This window comes from Euprymna scolopes, chromosome 1, assembly GCF_053919585.1.
Source record: "Euprymna scolopes isolate OS-2025 chromosome 1, ASM5391958v1, whole genome shotgun sequence".
Taxonomy (NCBI): Eukaryota; Metazoa; Mollusca; class Cephalopoda; order Sepiida; family Sepiolidae; genus Euprymna; species Euprymna scolopes.
Window position 1 is genome coordinate 30,660,751 of NC_136482.1, and position 14,196 is coordinate 30,674,946.

Below are 14,196 nucleotides of genomic sequence, written 5' to 3' on the forward strand. Positions count from 1 at the left end.
CATACACAGTAGTCCAAAGAATTGCGATCTGGGGAGCTAAGAGGCCAAATGTTGAAGTCACTCAAAGATAAGGGTTAAAGGTATACATTGATCAAAAGAACAATATCATAGCAATCGTGTGTAGTGTAAATTTGGTAAATTGGATTACTTCAGGGGAACGGCTCATCAAGGACTTATTTACATTGGACTTGAAGACGACCATATTGTAGTGAGAGTTCCACAGGTGTGCAGTTCTAAGAAAGAAACTTTGTTTATGGAATCTACGTTTAGATTTAGGCATAGTTAAGAGTGAGAGAAATTATCGATAGTGTTTACAGCCAAACGAGTGTTTCTCGTGAATGTTTGGTGAGGCGGACCATAGATTAGAGCCCAGATGAGAACTTCCCATGAAAATAACGATTAAACAGAGACAAGCTCGCAACGTCTCTTCTGTGGGAGAGAGGCTGCAGGGAAGAGAAAAGAGCATCCCCCACTAAGCTACGAAGTCTATTCTGAACTCTGTCAAGGCAGGATAAGTACTTCCTAGCAGCTCCCGCCCAGATGTGACAGCAATACTCCATTCTTGGACGTACCGGGCTCTTATATAGATAGAGAATTGCATCAGCAGGTAGATATCTACTGGATCAACAGAATGATCCCATCATTTTTCCAGCGACCTTGGCAACATATTTGATGTACATATTCCATTTTAGATCAAGAGTAAAGGTCAAGCCCAGAAGCTTGTAAAAACATGAAGTCTCCCCAAGACTAGAGTAATTTATTTAAAGTCATTGATGCCAGATGGGGATCAGAACGTTGATGATGTAAAGATAGAAGATTGGTTTTAGATGCATTAAAAGTAACCAGCCACTTTCTTCCCCATTGTACCACATGCTTAAGATCTGAAGAGACAGAATCAGAGCGATCTTGGTCGTTTATGGCCTTTGATTGATAGGCTGCCATACATGGTAGTGTCCCCAGCAAAAAAGTATACGAATGACCTAAGGATATGATTTGGAAGATCATTAATGTAAATCAGGAAGAGAGTTGGACTCAGGATGGACCCCTGAGGGACTCCAGCATTAATACTGTGAGCTTCTGATTTCTGCCCATCAATCACTCCTCTTATGAACCTATCAGAGAGAAATGATTTAATAATTGAAAATACATTTCCAGCTATACCATAGCTTGAGAGCTTGTGAAGTAGACCTTTATGCCATACCCTATATAATGCCTTTGATATGTCAAGAGCAATTAACCTAGAGAGGAAGCCTTTGTCGAGAGATACACTAATCCTATGAAAAATAACTATAAGTACATCCGCTGTAGATCTAGCAGAACGGAAACCAAATTTATGTTTTTAGTTAGCACTTGCAACCTGGTGACCCTCCTAGTCTCTTATGTTTTATGTATTTTCAGTTTTACATGCATACACGTCCATATATCTCCTTCATTTTCTACCTTCACTATAGCATAACATTTATACTCAAATTATGTTAAATGTTTCTGTTGGTTTTAGTAATACCCAAAGATGTGATCGTCGGCCAAGATGGCTTTTACCAAGGCCAGGGACCACACTCCACTAGAGCCGTGTTGTCATACTCATTCAAACGCGCTGGATGAAAGAACGATGGCGCATAGCAAGAGCAATAAAAGACATCAGAAAACATTCTTCTTTTATGACGCAGAAAAGAAAAACCAAAAGTACCGAAAAGCTTTCCACAACAGAACAGTGTAATATTATTAAGATAATTGTTATTTATCTCAACCTTTTGGAAGTTGATAAGGCAAATATGGTAAACCGAAATAAAAACTTTGTCTGTGCAATAGAAACTTAGAAAAAGATTGGATAACAAAAGAAAACGCTATTCGAATTTGATAAACACCCAGCTGTACATGCTAAAAACGGCGAGAAAAAAAAATTCTCATAACAAAATCTAAATTCCTGTGGAGCGTTTCACTTTCTTTATATAATGGAAACTCGTCGCATGATCCTCTCCTTCATCGTTGCTACAGTTTGGATTCACAGAAAACCGAACCAAAACTCACTGTTTGAGATTCATACATATCAACATATTTTATTTGTAGCTTTTTATCGTCATATATATATATATATATATATATATATATATATATATATATATATATATATATATATGCATCATTTTCTATTTGATATTGTGTATATTTCTTTAAGTTGTCACAAAGGTTTGTGTAGTAGCTCAATAGTGTACAACTAGAGCTCTTAATTTAACATTATGTAAAAACTTAGTTATTCAGAGAAACATTCCATATTTAATTAAAACATACTTTATCTGTAGACAATTGTTTAAGCCCATTTCGAGAATGTATTTTTTATGATATACAAGAAGTTAAGTAGATTTATTTTACAGCTTATCAACCTTTTTCGGGTAATTTAATGCAGTATCCGGTCATTTTGGTAAAAGTTCTTTATGCCTCAAGTTTTTAGTATATTTAAATGTTTATTCATGGTGCTTTGGTGGGTTGTTTAGCAGATAAATATTATTTTTGTTTTAAACTTTGTAGAACATGATTGAGTTTTTCAAAGAAAAAACAACAACAAAAAAAAAAAACAATGACGTCGTTGTTTGGTGCATTTTTACTCAGGAAGCCATGATCTTCAAACATCCTGATTTGCTTGATGCATAGGCATGCAGAAAGTTAATCAGTGTATAATATCCCACAGTCAGACTGAAAACTTAAAATGCATTCGACTTTTATTTAATTTATAAATATTTACTTTACACTCATTGAAAGGGAAACCTATTTTTTATATGAAATTATGGTCTGAAATGCTGCCAAAAGCAATATAAATTACTCCTCTCCAATTAAACGCCTTAAAACTTTGTACAAACCTATTTTGTGCAGTCTGTAGAGTCCCATGTAGTAAAAAAGAATGATAAAAAACCCTGCTTTTTCAACCTCTACATGCTTGCGATATTGTTAGTTAATATGCAAATTAGATGTGTCTGCTTTGTAAATAAAAAGCCTAATGTTTTAGAGACTGGGTTGCTTTCGGATCTGCATGTTAGAGCAATAAGTTGTGTCAGCAGTGGGTTGTGTTTCAGAGTTGAGAGTTTTTACGACAGAGTATCGACCTTTGGAGATGAGGTTTTGACAGTAGATTGTCGAGTTTGGAGTGGCAAGTTTTAACGGCAGAGAGTTGAGTTTTTCAGTAACGAGTTTTAGCTATCAAAGGCAAGATAAATTACTCTTCTGTGATAAAACGCCTTTTGGTACGAATCTGTTTTGGTGCAGCCTGTAGGGTCCCTTGCAGTAAAAAAAGATGAAAAAATAGCCGCCTTTTTTCTTTATATGCTTGCAATATTGTCTACAAATATGCAAATTAAATGGTTTGAAATAAAAAGCCTAATTTTTCAAAGGCTGTTTTTGGATTTAAATATTGGAGTAACAAGTCTTGTCAGCAGTTCATAGTGTTTTGGAGTTGGGATTATTTGATATCAGAGCGTCGGATTTCAGAGTAAAAGTTTTTAGCAGCAGTGTCGCATTTTGAGTAGTGAATTTTGACAGCTGTGTCGAATTTAACTCCGGAAATTGTTACTAAGAAAATATACACATGCGCAAATGACCACCGGAAACAAGTATAAAACAAAGAGCAACAACCGGCTTCTTCCTTTTCGAGACTAGCCTCCTAGGTGGCTGGTCAGCGCGCTAGCCGCCGGCGTTTTGGCGCGCGCATACGCGTACCTCACGCCCACTTACTACTATGTATGGTGCACAAGCTAACAGACCGTATGTACACATTCACACTCTTTCTCTCTCTATCTACTACTGTTCCCTGAGAACATCTTCGCATAATTGACTACTAACTGATGTCAACTCTTATATCCTCTTCTTTGTCTACACGCTGGAATATCATTCTCATTTCCACTACAACATTCATTTCTCTTCCCACGCACGAACAAACGATAGTGACCCGAACTTGAGATGAAAACACATTTCCTATTCTTGCTACAACACCAGTCCCGTAACGAACATTGGTTGCACGTGCGCGGACATGAACACATGTTATAACTAAAACGTTCATTCTTTCAACAGCAAATAAACGACACGTTTATCTCCACCCATCAATTGAAGGGGGCTTTATTTCCATATGGTCCGCTACATTTTATGGTGACCCCGTTATTTTAAAATGAAATGGATGAGGTTGAACGAAGCACTCATACACACAGACTCTCTCTCTCTCTCTCTCTCTCTCTCTCTCTCTCTCTCTCTCTCTCTCTACGACAATACGCTTTTCTTCTCACCAGCTAACAACGAGAGACGCACGGCAAACTATAAATTTTCTTCTCACCAGTAAACAGTGAGAGACGCACGCAAAATTAACCACGTGTGGTACCCTTTTCTTTCACTTGTTTCTTTCACGAAAGAAATTCCTGTCCGTTTAATTCAATTTAACACGTCGTTCGTTTCTTCCTCGAGACAATTCATTTTTCCCTATTTTCACCGCCTCAACAAAATGGTGACAACCAAACGCGAGACGAACAACCATTGCCTCCTATACCACAAGTCCACAACAAACTGGCGCCCGATTGACGAGAAAACGAACAAGTATGGCGACCCTATCTTTTTTAAATTAATTGTTTTGAGCGAGACGCGCGTTTTATTTGATAAAGAAAAAAGCGAACTTTTCAACAAAGAAAAACAAGCAAACCACTACCCACAGGAACTACTACAAAGAACAATGACGAAACCCCTCGTCAGACTCGGCAAAAAAAAAAACGAACACGGAGCTGTCGACTTTACTACCGAATTTAAAGAAAAATTCGAGCTCAACAAACATTTTAACGGTTTCCTGACATTACCTTGCAACCAACGCGAGGAGTAAAATTACATAGGTCAATACACATTCTCTCCCGCACAGCAGACGCAACAACAAAGAAACAGGACATCCCTCTCAACACATAGGAAGAAGTCGAATCAACAATACGAGTTGAAATGCACCACGCACGCTGATAAACTCATAACTTGGAAGTTTCGTTGACAGCCGGCAACCAAACTCATCGTTCAACAAGAACGAATGCGCGACTAGCGCCAGCCAAACGATGCACACATTACCGCAGACTCACATGCGAAGATACCGTCAACTGGGCACACACACGACACCGTCAACACGAAAGAAAAATTTTCCTTCCAAACGAACAATTCACTTCTCTGTCCAAACAACTCTTTGCACATGTCAGCACACAACAAAAACCAAACAAACAAATGTCAGCCTAAAAAAAAGAGTAAACGCTTTTTCCACGCGTAAGTAAATACTTTTTTTTACGAACACACTTCGTTTTTGACATTCCGTTCTTTTTGACGTTTTTCAAACAACCACACCAACAGCAAAAAAAAAAAACAGGACAAAAAAATCAACTGCCGAAAACATTACTCACAAAAATATATATATATATATATATATATATATATTGCATGTATTTTTTTTCCTAGGAAGGGGAGTATTGTACGAGCCTTTTTCAAGTCTCACACAAAACACACATTCGCATTTCAAGCTATGTCATATACATACGTGCACAAAAACATACGCGCCCACGTCCACACACACGTACATTTATTCACGTTCGCGTACATACACTCACATTCACGTGTATATACACACGCGCTAACGCACACATATGTACTCACACACCCTGAGAACACCTTCGCGTAGCTGACTACTAACTGATGTCAACTCTCATATCCTCTTCTTTGTCTACACGCTGGACTATCATTTTCATTTCCACTACGACATTCATTTCTCTTCCCACGCACGAACAAACGATAGTGACCCGAACTTGAGATGAAAACACATTTCCTATTCTTGCAACAACACCAGTCACGTAAGGAACATTGGTTGCACACGCGCGGACATGAACACATGTTATAACTAAAACGTTCATTCTTTCAACAGCAAATAAACGACGTTTATCTTATCCATCAATTGAGTCTTTGTTTCCTTCAATTCCATTCGTTTCATTATTTTCTTGTGGCGAGCTAGGGTATTATATCTTGGTCCGCTACAACTTTGATGAAACGCCAAGGAAATTTCCCATTAATATATTACAATGGATGATACGAATCTATCATGTCTGTCTGGAGTTAATTCAGCAGTCAGCTGAGTGAATAGCAGCTGGTGAAAACTGTCTAAATCAAACAAAGATGCAAACATCAGTAGGTAAGGGTTTGGCTTCTGTATTTTGGGATGTGCGTGATATTTTGTCTGATTGACACTCTCGGGAAAGAAAGTGCCATAAATGAACATTATATAGCATCGTTGATATGTTTCAAAGGAGAAAGCATAAAAAATACAGCCATCAAGACATTGTATTGTATCACAAGTCAATCGCAACAATGAAAAGCTACATAAATTGCACTTCGAATTGTTTCTACACCCACTTTATTATCTAGAGCTGGATCCCAGCAACTACTGGGTGTTTTCAGACCTCAATAGAATGGTCCAAGAAAAGTAATTTGGCTCCAAAGAGGTGATATCAAGAAACTTAAATGTATTCTGAGCCTAAAAAACAAATGTTTCTACAAAATTCTACAAAAATAGCATCGAATTGTTGAAATCAATGTATGATCAGAGAACGAGACGATGTTGGTGAATATAGCTGACATATATATATATATATATATATATATATATATATATATATATATATATATATATATATATATATATATATTTATATATATATATATATAATTTAATTATATACAGACACCTGTTTCGTCGTTTACAACTTATCAGCTGAACTTATCGAGATTCCAAACCAGAACCTCAGAGTATTAAGCCTGAACATATAATACTGAGCTATTTCTATAGTAGATTCTTTGATAAAACACGGGCACTTTCGAAATGGATGTTTCTCTTTAGAGCACTACTGACCGTTATACTTGACTTTTGATTTTAAACGTTAATTAAGGCCATTATATAAAAATAATTTTATAAAAACAGTAAATTGTCTACAGTGCAATGTATATTACTGTGTATTGCACTCTAATTCACTGCGTGGAAGCATGTGAAGCTTCTTTCTGATGCACAGTAGTGTGTCTGTGAATCGAATACAATAAAAATATTGGATGTGTGAAACAGTCCTTGATCCTCATTCAATTCCGAGCATCAGATGTCCCTGCTAGTATATATATATATATATATATATATATATATATATATATATATATATATATATAAGGTTAGTAGAGAAAACTTCCCAAAAGTGCTCAATTCTTAAGAAAAATTAAAAATAAGATTGTAATATTTATTTATTTATGTATTACAAAAGATTATATACGGCATAATCGCGTTGACACACCGGTTCTCGTCAGATCACCAGAGTTAAGCAACGTTGCGCCTGATTAGTATCGGATGGGTGACCATTTGGGAATTCTAGGCGCTGTATGTGCTCTCCATTTATCTCGGCATTTGTTTCCAGTCATCCTGTACTTCACTTGCCTCTGGTATTTAACAATGTTGACTCAGGAGAGGTGTGGTTGAAGATTGAATCCGTGTATCGGCAGCTCATCACTGGGCGCTTCACTGCTTTCTTCTGTAGTTGTGTGATGCGCCTCGGTAGCTGGGCGAAGATCTCGCACATGTCGTGGGGTTCCATCAACCAACATAGACTGCTGGCTAATCATTCCGGATATTAGTCCTCGCTTAAACTTGTCAGTGCACAGATTTCCTGGCGGCCGCAGCCACACTGGATCTCCCACTTCATATCTGTTACATGTTCCCTTGTCGGCTGGCTGCGTAGTGTTGATTCCCTTCACTCCGACTCAGTATGTGTAAATAGCATTCGCAGGTGCGGTTGAAGGAGACATCCCGTCCTTTGGCGTAATGTTATACCAATATGTGGCTTCCGTAATAGTACATCGCTTCCTGGCTCCAATTCTTTTAATGCTACGATGGATCTTTCAGCAATGCCATTTCCTGACGGCACATGCGCACATCGCAACCGTAGTCGGACGCCCCACTCATCTAACAACTGCCGGACTTGCTGGCTACAAAACGCTGCATCATTGTCAGGTAAGAGGTCTTCCGGCGCACCTCGCTCAGACAAAATGGATGATAGGTCGCAAACAACATTTGCCAAATCCTGTCTGGTCATCTGCCGCCACACCGCAAATCTCGTAGGCCCGCATCAATGAGAGTTAGAAAGGGCTTGCCACTGTAATGGGTGATATCCATGGCCACCCGCTGCCACACACCCTCAACTTCCAATCGACCCTTCTGCCATCGCTCTGGTGCCGGATCAATAGACTGGCAAGCCTCACAATTTCTGATGATCTGTCTGACATCCATCTTGGTCACTGCTGGGTATACGCGCCTCACAAAATAAAGGGTCCTCTTGATACCCGGATGTCCGCTCTGTGCATGAATTTTTTGTATTTGACATGGGTCGATTGCAACTGCACAAGATCGAGCAGTTATCTCCATTCCCATCTTCGCGGCTTCATACCATTTGTGAGGTACTCGGGTCAGTTGGTCAGCACGATTACAATGTGATGGCACCAGAGTGACGCTCAGTGATAGCCCATACTCAGATACCAGGTTTTTTAGCGTGTCTAGCCTTCTCCATATTAACATTTCGCTTGCTGCCTTGGTACGGATTCGTGTCCATCCTGAAAGTGTGTCAGACACCCAGTGGTAGACACAGAGAGAATCTGTGTACAAGGTCAACTTCTTAGACTGCCACAGCAGGGCCAGATTTATCCCCTTTACAACGGCGTCCAGCTCTGCCAGGTTGATATACTGAGAATCTGTTACGGGCCGCAGCCAACATGCATATTCGAACACGTTTCCTCCTTGCTCCAACGATACTCCCAACGCCAAAGAACTGGCATCAACCCACACACCTACGTTGTCTCCGTTAACACACCACCGCCCACAGACAGGGTGCTTCTTGTTCACTCTCTCCAGTGTCTCTTTAATCATCAGAGTTAGTAGGACATCATCGGATATGTCATTCCAACCCATTGTTATTAAATTTGCTCTGCGTTTAATTACACCAACAGCTGCGCAGAGTCAGCCACATGGCGGTAGGTGACCAACAAGTTTTCCACACCAAGAAAAAACGGTCCGCCTTGTAACGATGTTGGGGATGCTTGGAATTTCGCTGCCACGCCTCCATTGTAGGGTGCCATCTTCCTCATAAACATCCAACCCCAATACACGTGCTCCTTCCCTCAAACGTTCAGGATTCTTGCATTCCAGACCAAACTGAGCCAACTTTTCTTTGGCACACGACGCAGACTGTACATCTTCATTGACGTATACGTCATCAATGTAAGCTGACGTTGAGTCCCTCATGGGCTTTTCTTGGGTCAATACTGTGTTGACAATAGTCTTCATAATCTGTGGTGCCACATTTAGGCCAAAGCCGAGGTGTGTAAGGCAGTACCTCTGCCCCTGGAACCAAACTGTCTGGAACGGCCAAAACGTCTCATCAACTCGCACCTGTAAATAGGCTTTTCGTAAATCCAATATCGAGACATTAGTGCCTTTCTGACGCCATTCCCTCAACTTGCTGGCGCATACGTCAGCATCGGCAGTGTAGGCTTCAATATGCTTGTTAAGCTCCCTATAGTCCAGCACCGGCCGTATTTCGACTTGTTATGCTGGACTACTGCCATCAAGGGTATTAGACCCCTGGGAGGCCCAAGCTTGTCCTCAGGGTAGGGGATTAACCAGCCATCTTGGATTCACGCCTTTAGTTCCCTTTCGTATTCTGCTCGGGCCTCACTGGGTATAGGGTACTCTGCAACCTATTTCTTGAGTTTAGTCGGTGCCCTTCCCTCGGTCCACTTCCAAGATGCAATCCAGGCCCTCTTGCGAGAGTCGTAATCCACTGTAAAATCCGGCCGATCGATATGGAGCGCTGCACACACTGGGGCCTCCAAGAATCGCACTTTTCCATCCCGATGAATTGCGACTCCCCCCAGCGCCTTGATGGCATCGTATCCGAACAACAGGTCAAACCCGAGGAGATTTCCTTGGGTCACAAGCACATTGATCTTAGTGGCTGAACCAGTGTCCGTGCAGACCTCGACAGTTCTAGCTCCACAGCATGTCTGGGTCTCGCCTCCTATCGTGGTGACTTTGATCTTTCTCTTAGTCCAATTTGGACACAGCCTTGCGCTCACTATAGTATGCGAACAGCCTGAGTCGAGAAGTGCTGAGCAGGGTATCTTGTTTACATAGACGGTCATCACTGGTTGCGCCTTGTTCAAATTTTGCTCGGGGAGCATAGCGGCGCTGACGTCCTCTCCCCTGATACGTTTCCCGAACAGTTTTGGGCTAGATGCCCCAAACCGCCACAATAAAACAGTGCACATACCCCCTGTTGGTGCAATTCCTTGCAAAATGTCCGCATCTGCCGCAGCGAAAACATTTCCCATTGCTTGCAGGGTTCTAATTCGGAATCTCCTGAGAGCCAATCTGGCCTGTCTATGTCGCCATCAAAACTGGTTCCCCCAGGTGCTCCTCATCTTTGATGATGGCTCGAGACCGTTCCATCAAGTGTTCCATGGGCGTTGTTGAAACGCTGGTTGAGGCTGCTTCACCCAAGTGGGAAGGCCCGTCACAAACGCGTACGCAAGCGTCCGCTCCAACACCCCTCCACTGAATAGGACTACGAGTTTCTTTAACTCCGCAAAGAAAACGTCCATGCTTTCCTCCAGTAGAAGTTTTCGGGAAGCAAATTTTTCATAGGCCGTGCAAGGATCAATGGCGAATCCCTTGTACAGCGCAGCTTTAATTGCGGTGACATCTCCATTTTCGGCAGCACTGAGTTGCTGATACACACTTAAGCACCCACAGCCAATCTCAGGGGAATCACAGTGTGTACCCTTTTTACCTCACAAAGGTCGCACGTCAGCTCGATCCTTTCAACCCAGTCGACAATAGACGTGGACCCGTCAAACTCGGGTATGAGCTTTAAGTCGAATTTCGACTCGGTCATAGTCCTAGAGGGCAAATAGCCAAAATAGCTTGTAGCAAATGTGTAAGGAAAGTCCTTTAAAATTACTGCGCCCTCTGTAGATGTATAAGGAAAATCCTTTAAAAGTACTGCGCCTTCTGTTGATGTGTAATGTTGCAGCAACGTAAAGCAATTCAATAACCAGTAAACACCGGTTTTGCATGGAATCCAACTAGCAAGGTACCTAGATGGACGCGAACGGTTACGCAAAACGGACCCAACAATCGGTTACTAAGAACGGTGCCAACAACAGTAAGATATGCTCACACCCACACGGCACGAGAAGCAACAGCAACACGATTCCCGACCAAGTCAATCATCGCTCTCCCAATGTCTTTCAATCACCCGCTTTTATGGCCGTTGCAGGCCGGCTAAATTTGCATATTGCGAGAATTCATGTGACTTTCTGAGATGTCATCCTTGACAAAAGACGGCGTCCGCCATCTTGATCTTTCTTTCTCTATTTTCGGTCGGCGACGCCGAGCCGGCCCCGAGATAAGTCTTTCCTTTTCGTCCGTCTCTCTTACGCACCCACACAACACACAAACACGCGGGCGCTTGTCTCCTGGATGCACATTACAGTAATTAACTGCAATTAAAACGTTTTGTGGCTTTAAAACAAAAAATATATATGTATGTAGTTAGAGAAGTAACTCTTGATATCTTTTATAGAATTTATTTATTGAATATTTGTTTTCTCACCTCCTTTTTCTTGCTAAATTTACTGCAGAATCGCCGTTTTATAAATGCGTAATTTAAAATAAAACCGCACGTTAAATGGTTATTATTATAGTTTTACACAATATTTCGAGATAACATCTCCTTTTCATGTGTAATGTATGGAAATATCGTTAACCAATTATTTCCATTTTCCTTAAAAATCGATTTTCAATGCAACATATTTAGTGAGAGCTGTGAAGAAAAGAGTTGACTATAAATTTATCGACATTGTCTACTGACTTGCAGTGTAATTATCACGAGAGAAATTGACTAAATGATTAAATTATAGCCGATGTATTTACGAAGATGCAATTACCTGGAATAAATTTCCTATAAATTGCGAAATCTAATTTCTCTCCATTGAATAACAAGTAGACTATTTAGATCTGACTAACAATGTTTTCAATGTTTTACTTGCATAAACGGATGTAGAAATAATCTCATCTATCCAGACTGGATGATTAACAATTGTCAGGACACCGTTATCGGAGTAGGAAAAGTTCTGCCTTACCTGACCAGTATATTTATTTATTGATTACATGATAATCATGTAGTATGGTTAACAGTTATGAAATTGAATATATATATATATATATATATATATATATATATATATATATATATATATATATATATATATATATATATATATATATATAGGAAACGCGCATAAACGATTTCAATGACTTAAAAACATTATTAAAATGATCCAAACATAATTCTCAATGAAAAACCAAGACACGGAATAATAAAATAATGTTAAAAAATACACATTGTTGGTGACTACTCCCTTATTTATATATATATATATATATATATATATAAAATATGTATATATATCAAATACATATCAAATATACATATATATATCAAATAAATATCAAATATCTATCTATCTATATATATATCGCATATATATCGATTATATATATATATATATCGCATATATATATATATCGAATATATATAAACATATATATATCGCATATATATATATATATCGAATATATATAAACATATATCAAATATATATATATATATATATCGATTATATATATATACATATACCGAATATATATATATATCGAATATATATATATCGAATATATATATACATATATCGAATATATATATATATATATATATATCGAATATATATATATATCGAATATATATATATATCGAATATATATATATACATGTATCGAATATATATATATATCGAATATATATATATATATATCGAATATATATATATCTCGAATATATATATATCTCGAATATATATATATCTCGAATATATATATATATCGAATATATATATATATATATCTATCGAATATATATATCGAATATATATATATATATAATATTTTTTTTTTTTTTTACATTTTCACCCCAAACAAGGCAAATTGCCACTTTGGTGTAGGGGGCTACTATCAGGGGCAACAACTACTGGGGTACTATGTAGGGATTTGGGCAGCAAGGTGTCGGTTCACGTTACACTTGAACTTCTGCACGTCAGTACTGTTGGGGAAGCAGGGACCTGGAATGGAATTCCAGAGTCTAGCGGTTCTGGGGAAGAAACTATTGGAGTAAAAACATCTTTTACATCTAGGGATCTCTACAGTGTGGGAGTGGGATTTAGCAGCCTGTCGGGTTTGTCGAGGGTGCACACGTCGTGGGGGCACAAGTGATTGCAGTTCATCAGAGCATTCACCATTAAAATACTTGTAGAAAAGGCAGAGGGATGCAACATTTCGTCGATGGGACAGAGGCTGAAGCTAAGATGCCAGTTCAGGGCCTATCAGGTTTGTGACTCTCTTTTGAACCTTGTCAAGGAGCGAGAGACTAGTAGCCGATGCACCAGCCCAAATGTGGCAGCAATACTGCATACATGGGCGAATGGTGGCCTTATAGAGGTACAGGATACTTTCGGGTGTTAGTAGTTTTCTAGCACGGTAGAGAGAGCCCACCTTTCTTGCAGCGGCCCTGTCAATGCCTTCAATGTAATTGTTCCAACTCATGTTTCCTGTGAACGTTAGGCCAAAGAGTTTGAAAGATGTACTCTCAGATAAAGAGTCGTTGGCCATTGCTATGGGTGGTAGAGAGGGTTTCTTGTAAATTATTGAATGAAACTAGTTTAGTCTTGGCAGCATTGAACGCGACCAACCACTTTTGTCCCCATTCCACTACAGATTGGAGGTCTTCCTCTAGTGTTTCTACCATTTCTTTAGAAATGTGTTCATTCGTCTTCCTGTCGTGCCTGCCATAGAGTGTAGTGTCATCAGCATATATACCCATCTCAGAGGCAATGTTGTCTGGGAGGTCATTTATGAATATCAGGAACAATAGAGGTCCAAGGATAGAACCCTGGGGCACCCCCGCATTTATATATATATATCGAATATGTATATCGAATATATATATATATATATATATATATATATATATATATATATATATATATCGAATATGTATATCG

The 14,196-nt window shown here is 39.3% G+C and overlaps 1 long non-coding RNA gene and 1 pseudogene across 1 annotated transcript in view; one reads left to right on the plus strand and one right to left on the minus strand.

Annotated features, from left to right (window-relative positions):
• Nucleotides 1–14,196, minus strand: part of LOC145280014 (uncharacterized) — a 1,242,036-nt gene that overhangs the window by 1,049,160 nt on the left and 178,680 nt on the right. The window lies entirely within an intron of this gene.
• LOC145283915 (5S ribosomal RNA) lies at nt 7,299–7,415 on the plus strand (annotated as a pseudogene).